Source organism: Cervus canadensis, chromosome 17, assembly GCF_019320065.1.
Source record: "Cervus canadensis isolate Bull #8, Minnesota chromosome 17, ASM1932006v1, whole genome shotgun sequence".
In the NCBI taxonomy this organism is placed as follows: domain Eukaryota; kingdom Metazoa; phylum Chordata; class Mammalia; order Artiodactyla; family Cervidae; genus Cervus; species Cervus canadensis.
The window spans coordinates 24,286,363-24,299,455 of record NC_057402.1 but is presented as its reverse complement, the minus strand read 5'-3'; positions in this window follow the sequence as shown (position 1 = coordinate 24,299,455).

Genomic DNA, 13,093 nt, shown 5'->3' with positions numbered 1-13,093 from the left:
TTCATGCTACCAACTTATGACTTACCACAGAGTTGTAAAGACACATACAAAGCTGACTGTCGCCAAGCACGTGTAAGTGGGTTCAAGCACACCATTGGGACAAGACCTCTGATACCTACTGCTTAAATTTAGTCAAGTTCCACCAGCCCCCAAACACCACTTGTCAAGATGGAGATGTACTTACACAAAGTACAAAGCAGCTGCATCAAAACCTGATGTGCTGCCCTCATACATAGAATAGAGAACATGACCGATCTGTAGCGCTGCAATTCCCTGAAGAGTGTTTGTAATTCTCTGGTCCACCTCTAGTCTTAGTAAGTATTCCCTTCTGTAAAGGACAGGACATATTATCAGCCTCTGCTCAACCTTTTGGGCTAGGAGAATGCGTACCAGCCCAATCTGTACTGTAACCACCATTGCAGTGCCCCCTGATAGCACCTCCCCAACTTCTGTTTGGATGAGCCTAACACCAAGGTGATTACATACTAACTATATCCATTCACAGTGTTAAAATGGTGACTTTGAGCCTCCAGTCTGGTAACCTGGACTAATATAACTCCTAGAAGTAAATATACTTCAAGACCCTCTGAACTCAAAGCTGCTTTTTTGCTGCAAAGAGAAACTGGAAACATCAGAAAGCAAGAGTGAGGGCTCCTCACAGACCTCTAATAGGAATCTCAGCTTTCCCTGGGGCCTTTCAGCATTACCCCTCTACCGTTTTACAGCCACTCAACAAAACAAACTCTACTATAGGGGTCAGGCCATAGCAATACTTTAGGACCTACTGCCAGCGCAAGTACAGTAGGGTGGTGGGAAGCAATTGGCTGAGGGTAAGAGGGAGCCTGTGAGAGACAGCTGAGGCAGCGTCTAGTCTGAGTCTATACAAAGGACTTTTCTTCCATCCTATAAATGTGTCAAAGGCAGAGCAGTTTCAAATGTAAGGATTAAAAAAAAACAAACAAACTCCCAAGTTCTCCCTCATCCTCTGTTCCAGTTGGAAATAAATGCAGTCTTTCTCAGAGAACAAGACAGAAATAAGAGACAAAAAAGATGTCCTGAAAAATAAATATAAATATATATGTGAGAGGCTTTTTTTCTTTTACACCCAAATACTCCTGCTAATTATTTTTGAAGAACTTGGTTATGGTTCATTTGGAAAGAACTATTCTAGGTAGCTGTTCTGAAAAGTAGTCAATAAGTCCATTTATCATTTCTTGGAGCCATCTGAGCTTTACAGCCATTCTTTCTTTCTCTTGGCCTCTACCCTTTTGCTTTCCAGGTGAATTGCGCTAAATTCGTTATGAGAGATTTTATTGTCTCATATTCCCCCTTGCTAAATACCTGACTGATTTCATTGTTTTCACGAACCTAAAAACCTAATTGACAGAGGGATGTGTGTTCCCTTCAAATTGTACATTCACCCACTGGAGGGGAGTCTGAGTGTAAATGAGCATTCCAGAGTCCCTGGGTATTGATCCTGATATTGCACAATTTTCCAATAAAGATGTGAATCACACAGACATAAGTTAGCAGAAGTATTGAAAATCTTGGGCTTTCCAGGTGGCTCAGTGATTTAAAAATTTGCCTGCCAATGCAGGAGACGCAGGAGACATGGGTTTGCCCTGGGTCAGGTAGATCACTTGGAGGAGGAAATGGCAACCCAATCCAGTATTCTTGCCTGGGAAATCCCGTGGACAGAGGAGCCTGGCAGGCTGCATTCCATGGGGTCACAAAGAGTCACAACTGAGCACACACACCCGCATGCACTGAAAATCTTATGCACTGGATAAGAGATGCAGGTGGCTTCTTTGACTTAAAAAGCCTGCAGGCAATTGTGTGCCATGTTGAGAAGAGGAAGAGATTGCCACTGAGAAAGTTTATCATTCCTTAAATGTTTATGTTTGTTTTTTCAGTTATAAAATTACCACATCCCTTTCAAGAACTCCACCAAATATCTCTATTGTCTGAAGAAACTGAGTTTTTTCTTTTACTACAGCCTTCAAGATAGTCCGGGTTTCCCTTGTAGCTCAGCTGGTAAAGAACCTACCTGCAATGCCGGAGACCAGGGTTCGACCCCTGAGTTGGGAAGATCCCCTGGAGAAGGGAAAGGTTCGATTCCTGGGCCCTTCCACTGGAGAAGGGATAAGCTACCCACTCCAGTATTCTTCGGCTTCCCTGGTGGCTCAGCTGGTAAAGAATCCGTCTGCAATGCGGGAGACCTCGGTTCAATCCCTTGGTTTGGAAGATCCCCTGAAGAAGGGAAAGGTTCCCACTCCGCTATTCTGGCATAGAAAATTCCATGGACGTCCATGGGGTCGCAGAGTCGGATACTTCTGAGCAACTTTCACATTCAAGATAGTCCATGCACAGCTTTTTAAAACACAGTTCAATAAGTCTGGGGGCTCTCTTTTGTCACAGGAGAGATGTGTGGGCTCACCAATTTCTTTAACATTTCTTTTCCCTAACTGCAGTGAAACACCATTCTGCACATTTGCAACACTCTCTCAGGAAGCATTGTTCATGACAAGAGAGAACCTAATATGGAACACACCTTGCACCTGACATTTTATAAACCTTTTCCTTCCTGCAGCAAAATCTTAAAATTTCAGAGTCAGATGAATTTATCTGCAGTGACCTTTACATTTTAATTAACTTCACTTTTGCTATCAGCAAAATGGGGAGAAACATATCTGCTGCTACCCTACAATGAAAAAAAGAATGGATAGCTTGACTTCCTCGGGAAAAAGGCATTCCAAAGAGCACACAGGTAAGTGCTGGTGGACATAGAAGAAAAGCTTCCCAAGTAACTTACAATCCAAGAGACTAAGATGAGCCAAAGTCTACAACACAAGCCCAGAGACAACTCTATTCATTTATACTCAAGGATAAGACCTCCGTCTTCCTTTCCTAATTTCCCAAGGTGCTTAGCACATTTTTATGTCCAATAAATGTGGCTATGTAACTAAATGAAGAATGAATAGTCAACTGAATTAGTGTCTTATCTTTGGTTAACAGGTATACAATATTTGTTGTTTCAAAACTGGAAATGGACAGATTGATAACTCTTGCTTTGAACTATAAAATGTCCAAATATACAAATGAAAAATGTCTTTTTGTTATCATTAGTGTAATTTTGTTATCATATCTTAATTTTATCCCATTTATCAGCTTTCTAAGATACAAAGTAAAATGGTAGAGTCTTATAGACATCTCCTGAAAAATCCAAGAGATGATCTCATCCCATATTTTACTTCTCAAATTCCTTTGGCATTCTTCTGTTCGACACCAGTCAAAACATCATCAGTATGTTTTAATGTGATTTGCTAATTTGCAGAGAGGACTGTATGAATTTTAGTCTGAATTCAATGGTCAGAGAATGTCTTAGCTGGATAAAGAGGAGTGGTTTTAATCTGTGGTAAAGCTTATCTCTACTTGATTTCTCTGAAATATTACCTGGGAAGTTAACTGTTGAGAGTCTTCTAGTGTAAATTATACTGTTATTCTTGAAATTTTTATTTTTACCCACTAAATGGACTGCCATATTTAGAGGAAAGCCATCAGAGCTGATGAGCTTATTTTACAAGTGGGTCCTTAATAAGTATCTCTCAGTGATAACCAAGACAATGATAGCAAAGATAAGCTTTGGGGGAGGGAGATGGGAGAGAGGTTCAAGAGGGAGGGGACATATGTACACCTATGGCTGATTCATGTTGATGTTTGACAGAAAACAATAAAATTCTGTAAAGCAATTATCCTTCAATTAAAAAATAAATATTTTTTAAAAAGGTTAGCTTTTAATGGATGCAGAAAACCTTTAAGCATCATGGTGTCAGATTTCTTATATTGCCACTTTCCTGAAAATTACTTTTTAATAATGCTTAAAGTTAAAATGTTCCCAGTTCTTGAATGGCTATCATCAAAAAGAACACAAATAAGAAGAGCTGACAAAGACAGAAAAAAGGGAACCCTTGTGCACTGTTACTAGGAATGTAAGTTGGTGCAACTACTATGGAAAATAGTATGGAGGCAACTCAAAAAACTAAAGAAGGAACTACAATATGACCCCACAATTCCACTCCTGGGTATATGTAAAAAAAAACACCACAAAACCAAAAAAACACTAATTTGAAAACATACAAGCACCCCAATGTTCAGAGCAGCAATATATACAGTCACCAAGATTTGGAAGCAACCTAAGTGTCCATCAACAGATGGAAGGATAAAGAAGAGGTAAGACAGATAGATAGATACACACACACACACACACACACACACACACACACACACACATATACACAGTGGAATACTACTCAGCCAGAAAAAAAGCATGAAATTTTATCATTTGCAGGAACATTAGTAGACTTGGAGGGCATTATTCTAAGTGAAATAAATCAGAGAAAGACAAATACTGCATAATATCACTTATATGTGGAATCTAAAAAATACAAAAACTAGTGAATATAACAAGAAGCAGACTCACAGATAAAGAGAACAAAGCAGTGGTCACAGTAGGGAGACAGAAGAGGGGAGGGCCCATATAGGAGTACAGGAGATAGCTAACAGAAAACATTACAAGCTAGTGCATGGTGCTACTGCAAATCCATCAGTGGTTGGTTTACTTTTAGCACCATTACCTTCTTTGTTTATACAACATTAATTTGAATAGTTTATTACATTATAATCTTAAATTTTTTTGAGAAGAAAACCAAACTACATGTGCCAGTGATGTAACAAACAGATTTTATAAACTTATTCCAATTGAGTTCAGCAAAGAAATCATTAGTAGTGCCAAGAAACTCATTTAACATTAACGTAAAAGAGACTCCTGAGCACTTGAGAAAACCTTGTTTCTAATTCCCAGCATTCTAGCCAGAAGCCATAGCCAGCCAAGTTCAGGTCAATCAAATTCACTTCAGCAACATTCACAGCCTTTCTGAGGAAGGACCCTAACTCCAGAAATTGGAGAGATGGCAAAGGGACCCTGAGGCATCTGTGTAAACAGCCAAATAACTCCAATATTTTCTTTGAGCCAAATTTTCTGGATTGTCCTCCTTCAAAACCTAAATTAACTGCAGGAATTGCCATACCTTCCCTCTGCAGACATAGGCTTTTTGAACTCTTTGGAGGCAGAGCATCTGATAAATAAACCACTGCACAATAAATTAAATTTGTATCACTGCATCTCTCTCCTAGTAGGAAAGAAGCTCTTGGTCTTATTCTTTCAAGGTTTATATTTCAAGGCAAAACTTCAGCATAATTTAGAAAGTTTCCTTTTCTATTGAGTCAATTTGCTGTTTTTGAAATATTGCACAAATAACTCACATACACTGAGTTAGATGGGTGAATCATCTATCTTTTGATGAAAAGCATAAGCTCTCTTTAGAAGGAATCATTTATTTCTTAACATCCCCAAGGCAAAAACTTCCCAAGATAAAGCTAGGACTCTTACCCTCTCTGGCTTGACAACATATTTATAAAATAAATTCCCTAAATCAAATGATCTTCAACATATGACTTTGAAAGAAGAAGGCTATTCAGAAATGTTCATTTATTCATTCAATCCTTCATTCTATAGACATTCATTGAGTGCATAGGGTTTGCAGGGCACTGAACTAGGTATTAACACTAAGGATGGGGGTGGATAAAAAGACTAAGAAGGAATCCCTGTGCATTGGGAGCTCAAAACTTTACAATGAATGAGCCAGGCACTAAATACAAGGAGAAATTAGGAGGAACCAGTATACTTCCTAAATCTGGTTGCAGACCAAGATCACTTGAAAAATTAAAATTAAATTAAAAATAAAGATTCTGGGGCCCTAACTACTGGGCCCATATCTACTGAAATCAGAGGGACCTGGAAGAACCTGACAACTAGTTTTTTTTATAAATAGCCCAGGCAATTCCAAAATTTCAGTCAGATACCAGGAATCACTAAAACTTAGAAAATATTCTAGTGGCTAGAAAAATCCCACACAGCCCCTACTACAGCCACTGAAGGTGTTTTGCTTTATGCCATGATCAAGGTCAGGGTCATCAATACCCTCACTAACAAAGCCAGGAAGCTAGACTGTGAAGAAATGGCCTGACTTGCTCAAAGAGCATTTTCAGGAGGAGATGCATTTTTGACTAGGAAGTCAAAGCTTTCTGGATGCCATGACGTCATTAGGAATTTGAATACCCATTTCAGCAGTATGCACAATGATTCACACAGAATCATAGCTCAGCAGAGCTGGGCAGAACCTCAGAGATCAGGGTTCACAAACTCAAATGATGACAGAGCTCTGGGAGTGACAAATGACAGAAGCAGGCAGGAGGTGCACAGAGTTTAAAGGGGACCTCTGCTACTGTGTTCCAGCTGGAACTTGCCATGAAGAGTGTGGGTCCTACGTGCCAGGTCCTCCAAATTTTCAAGAAAAGCCAGAAATCTGGATTTGAAAAACTAGCCATGAAAATAAAAGACTTTTCAATCAGATTTGACATGTGGGCCACCAGATATATGAGAAAATAGCCTTGTCCCATTCCTTGTGTCTTTTCATTTGGCCTACCACAGTGAGGAGAGAGAGCTGTTGTTGAATTTAGTCTTGCTTTTTTTCCCTAGGTTTGAATTTTTCAATTTTCTCTATTGGTCCAGATGTTCAAAGGCAAGTATGCTGACAGCCACAAAGCATCCACTGTGCTGCTCCACCCAGATCCCAGTTGGCCAGCCTCAGCTCCAAGCCTTCTCTTGCAGTTGCCTTCAGTTGCCTCACTCAAGTGTGTGTTCCTTCCCTGGGCATCCGGCATCCGGTGACTAGAGGATACTCATGTATGAAGCCCCAGCCCCCAGCACCAACTCAGCACGGCTCTGCAGGGACACCCCAGTTTCAGAGCTCCCATGGAATCAGCTCAAGCTTTGCTGCAGCTGCATCTCAGCTCGGCTTCTCCCTCTGCTCTGCCCTGCCTCCCCTACAGATGTGGGTTCCAGAGTGGTCCCCCGTCCACTGCCTGCGCTGTATCTCTGCCTTTGAGCCTTCTTCCCAAGAATCTGGACTGCAGCACCAAAGATCTCAAGATCTCGTGAAAATAACCTCACCTATTAAAGTCCAAATTCACGAAGTCAAATCAGAGAACAATTTTTTGCTTTGTGAAGAGGTCTTGTTTTTTTCTCGTGGTTTTATTAGTGTTGGAAAACCCATACCATAGTAGATGTCTCCTGTTTCTCCTGTCCCCACCTCTGATCTGAGCTCAGATTTGGCAGGCAGTCTAGAAGCTCAGACTCACCTAGTGCTCACAGAGCCCGCCTCAAGTGTGGGCCACGCCTCTTTCAGCCTTCAAACGCAGGGCCTTTTCTGATGTTGCAGAGGTTCACAGGGCCCTTGAAAGCAGAGTTTGCAAAGGAGGAGAACTTGACAATGAGGACTAGGAGACTACTGCTCCTGTTACCTGGCCTTCAAGCAAGTCCCCATGGCAAGGCGCTCCCCCTGCTCACCTCCACAGCCCTGAGACACCTGGCATGAGTTTCCCTCCTCCACTCCATCTCCTTGCTCCATCATCCCTCATTTGGGGATCATGTCCCAGATCAACACACCAAGTGCTCTCCATGAGGCTCTGCTTCAAGTGGGACCCAGACTAAGACCAATGCAGGCTCAATTTCTGAAATCTTAACTATAAAGAAAAGTACAAGAAGAAAATGAAAGCTCATTTTTTGAAACATCCCTCCAGTCTTATTTCTGTACATTAACAGGCTTTGGGCTTCTCAGTGGTAAAGAATCCATCTACCAGTGCAGGAGACAGGAGTTCAATCCCTGGGTCAGGAAGATACCTAGTAGAAGGAAAGGACAACCCACTCCAGTATTTCTGCCTGGAGAATCCCATGGACAGAGGAGCCTGGTGGGCTACAGTCCATGGAGTTCCCAAAGAGTCAGGCACAACTTAGCAACTAAACAACAACAACATAGTGGGCTTTAGAAACTTTAATACACCTGATCAATCTAGATATTCTGTTCTGTAACCCTGCAGGTCCCTTCAAACTGGTCTTACTTTATACACTTTGTGCTTCGTGCTCAGTCACTTTAGTCCTGACCAACTCTGTGCTACCCCACTGACTGTAGCCCCCCAGGCATCTCTGTCCATGGGATTCTCCAGGTAAGAATACTGGAATGGGTTGCCATGCCCTTCTCCAGGGGATCCTCCCAACCCAGGGATCAAACCTGTGGCATCTCCCGAGTCTTCTGCATCGCAGATGGATTCTTTACTGCTGAGCCACCCAAGAAGCCCCACTAAGTACACTGACTTCAGCAAATTAAATTCTACAATTGTTTCATTCATTCACCTATTCATTTAACAAATGACCATTTTACGTCTTATCTATGCAAGGCACAATGCTAAATATTGTAGATGTTACAAAGATACGTCCCATACCCTTAGGATGTTTTTAATATTTTTCTTTTCAATTTTTTAGGGGCATATGGATTGAACAAATTAAGGCATATTCATTTTCAAAAACCATATTAGGGTTCTTGAAATCTAATGCCATAAACTTTAATTAAATAGAGTTTTCACCCAGATGGTATATACAAGATGAATGGATTCATGGGTTCAAATCTTGGCTCTGCTACCAAGCAGAAGTGTGACTTGAGCCACATTTTTCTTATTTGTAAAATGGGGGATTAAAAAAAATAACAACTATAAGCAGTTGTGGAAAAAAAGAAAGAATCAATATAAAGAACTTGGCACAGTACCTGACACAAAGTACTCCATATATTTTCTCTGTAATAACAATTATTATTTTCATCTAACCTCGGGCCCATTATGTGTGTAGCATGGATCCAGGCACCATAGGAATTGAGCAGAACAGAGTGAATCTGAAAATACAGACACTGTCCAACACTGTTCTACCCGTCACAGTTTCACCAGTTTGGGAACCTAAAGCACCAGGAAAGTATTATGCTCATCTGGTCAGTCCCTGGAACCTCGGAGGGATTGGGCTCACCCGTCAAGGTGATGCCAGGGCACAGGCGCAGGTGGGGATTTGGCCACAACTGAATTCACCTCAACCCCTCAGAGTCCTGTATGTTGTGTTTACCAGTCCTACAGGGTAAATACAAACCAAATGAATGCAAAGGGGATGTAAATACCAGATTTGCTCAGCTGTCTAGGCAAATATCTTGCTGGCTGGAGATTCACACTATGTCTCAACTCCCAAGGAAGTATTAGATCAGGCAGTCACTGCCTAGGACATGCTGTCCCCACAGTAGGAGGGGCATGTTCTCAAGGAGCTACTGTCTTCTATCATGTGTGGTCCTCCTACCACCCCACATAGCCTCTTTCTTCAAGATGCTCGGTAAGTATTTGTCAACTAGTAGATTGAGTGCTTACAGAGTTCCTTGAATATTGTCCTGGTATAGAAAAAATGTATGAAGTGTGGGCAATGTCATAGTCAGTGCATCATTTTTAAAAATCTGACTTTCCAAAGATTTCCAGCTTATGCTTGTAAAGTGCTAAGAGAGAGAGCAGATGAAATTTTACCATCCTCCTCATGCTATCGTGTGTGTCAGGTAGAAGTAGAACAAGGGTGGACGTAAGCACAGAACATCTGCCCCCTGCATGCCCAAAAGACTGCAAAACCAGAGGAAAGAAAAACATGGATTGGGAAAAAATGTCTAAGACAGTGACAAGAACAGGTGAGAAATGAGATTGTTATGTCAACACTGAAATCTCTTTCCACATCTGGAGAATTCGCACCTCGTGAGTTTTGGGTGAGTATGAAGACAACTTCCCATCATAGGGTACAGATATGCTGGATACTGGCGTCTACATCCCCAGGCTGAGGAACTGGCTGCACAATCAGACAGAGCCTCATGGGCTTGAAATAGGGAATTGGTGGCATAGAAAGTAAAGGTTAACCTCATGAAGGTTCAATGTAATAGCAATAGCACTGACGCTAACTCCTCAGCATGTGGGCATTATTAAGGGATAAAACACAGCAAGGCCTTAGCCCAGTATTTAGTAAGGGTGATGACTCAGTCAATGGCAGCTATTATTAATTTTTAAAACTTTGAATTAACAATCAGCAGGGAATGTTATTGTCCTCAATATTCATTCTCCTCTTTTTCTTTAGTAACAGAATTCCCAGTTTTCAGCCAGGCACAGGCTGCAGGGTTATACCCTGCATTTCATTATTATTATTTTAGGCTCCCCAAAGCTCAATGTTCCTGTGTGACCACATTCTGGCCAATGGTGTATAAACAGAACAAACAACATCCAGGAAGTACCCTTAAAGGGAACAGGCATGCTCTAATTTGTCTGTTCCTACTAACTGGAGTACAAATGTGATGGCCCTGGTGGCTCAGATGGTAAAGAGTCTCTCTGCAATGCAGGAGACCTGGGTTCAATCCCTGCATTGGGAAGACTCCCTGGAGAAGGAAATGGCAATCCACCCCAGTATTCTTGCCTGTAAAATCCTATGGATGGAGGAGCCTGGCAGGCTACAGTCCAAATCGGACATGAATGAGCAACTAACACTGGACACTGGACTGCACTGAAAGCTTGAGCGGCTTTATTAGACCATGAGGTGGAAGCCAAGTGCTAAGTAAAGTGTAGGAACAAGATTGAAAAAAATCTCTGAGTATCATGACACACTCTCACACCCGGTACTGGTTACTTTTACTTCAGAGAGAAATAAACTTCCATGTTGTCCCAAGTCTGTGTTTTTTGGGGTTGCCATGATTCACAGCTGAATCTAATCCTAACTGATCCAGAAGGGAGCTTCTAGTTTACCATTCAATATAAGAATCCCTTACAGTATCCCTAATGTCAAATCACTCAACTTTGGTTCAAACGCTTCCAGTTATGAAAGCTTCACTACCTAACAGGGAGCCCATTTCTAATTTTTAAAGACTTTTTTTTTTTTTTTTTGGTATTATGTAGCTGATACATGAATCCATTGTCATAGAAAATACGTTAAAAGTAAATAATAAAACATTTTAAAGTATGAAACCCCCATGATTCACCCTCCCTCCACTGGATTTCCTTCCCAGAACTAACCATGGTCAACAGTCCGCTGTGTGTCTTTCTAGCCCCCAACTCAATGCAATTACACACATACCAGTAGTGTAAGAGTAGTGGGAATAAAGGAAGGATCAGCACCCAATAGTTGATTACATAGGGGAATGGCGGAAAAGAGAAGAGACAAGGGTCAAAAGCAAAGTCCAGGGGTCAAGCATGGGTGAAATTGGGTAGAAAGAGGTGGCACAGAAGGAAGAGGAGTAAGGTCGATAATAAGTCCAGTTCTGGACAGTTTCATCTGCTAAAGTTGGCTGAAGCCCCAGGCAGGCGTCAAGAGAGGCTGGAAACATTGGCCTGGAGTTGACATTGAGGAATGCAGTCTCACACAAATAGCTAGAGCATGTATGAGAATATCAAGGGCATGAGGGAGATGTGGGGATAGGAGAGGGTAAGGAGGGGTGAGGCAAGGAGAAGTGGGCCAGAGGCAGATGCAGGAGGAGCGGGGGACATTTGCCTTTACAAGAATAAGAGACAAAGCAACCAGAATAGAAAATAGGAAACTGGAAAGTAAGGGAAGATTTCCTAAAATAAGAATGTATTACTTTTTTCATTTAAAATAATGATGCAAAATGGACTTCCCTAGTAGTCCAGTGGCTGAAAGTCTGCCTGCCAACACAGAGGACACAAGTTCAATCCCTCGTCCAGGAAGATCCCACAAGTCACAGAGCAACTAAGCCCTGCACCACAACTACTAAAGTCCATGCACCCTACAGCCCGTGCTCCACAATGAGAGAAGCCACCACAATGAGAAGTCCGTGCACGGCGGCTAGACAGAACCCCCTGCTCACCGCAACTAGAGAAAGCCCAAGCACAGCAAAGACACAGCACGGCCAAAAATAAACAAAAATAAAATAATGCAAAGATTTAAGTGAGAAAGAACGGTTTCAAGCACATGAGGCAATTCAGCAGTAGGTAGGTGATTAGTAATTGTGGATGAGGTCATTGGTAAATCTTGAGAATGGCTATTCCCCTGAGCAGTGAGTGGACACAGGATTACACAGAAACGAGGGGCAGGTAAGTGGTGAAGGAGCAAAGCAGTGAGCACATCCACTGCACTGATTAGGATAGGCTGCCATCCACGCTGCCATCCAGACTAAACTCCCACATCCCAGTGGTCAACAGAATAAATATGTGATTTCTTAGTTACATGAAGCCCAATGAAGGTCAAACCCCCATCTTGAAGCTGTAGTTGTGCTTTCCTCGACACAGAGCAGATGCAGGGAGAAATGGAAGTAAAACACTAGCTCTTTTTTCCCCTCCAGCTTTATTCAGTTAAAACTGACATATAAAATTCTATATATTTAAAGTGTATAATGTGACAATTTTTAATATATATATATGAATATATCACTGCAGATGGTGATTGCTGCCATGAAATTAAAAGACGCTTACTCTTTGGAAGGAAAGTTATGACCAACCTAGATAGCACATTAAAAAGCAGAGACATTATTTTGCCAACAAAGGTCCATCTAGTCAAGGCTATGGTTTTTCCAGTGGTCATGTATGGATGTGAGACTTGGACTGTGAAGAAAGCTGAGTGCCGAAAAATTGATGCTTTTGAACTGTGGTGTTGGAGAAGACTCTTGAGAGTCCCTTGGACTGCAAGGAGATCCAACCAGTCCATCCTGAAGGAGATCAGTCCTGGGTGTTCATTGGAAGGACTGATGATGAAGCTAAAACTCCAATACCTTGGCCACCTCATGAGAAGAGTTGACTCATTGGAAAAGACCCTGATGCTGGGAGGGATTGGGGGCAGGAGGAGAAGGGGACGACAGAGGATGAGCTGGCTGGATCGCATCACCGACTCGATAGACATGAGTTTGAGTAAACTCCAGGAGTTGGTGATGGAGAGGGAAGCCTGGTGTGCTGAGATTCATGGGGTTGCAAAGAGCCAGACACGACTGAGTGACTGAACTGAACTGGACTGAACTGATACATACGTATGTGTATGTATGTACACACACACACACACACACATTGTGAAATGATTACCACAACCAGGTTAATTAACACATCTATCACCTCACACAATTAGCTTTTGTGTAAT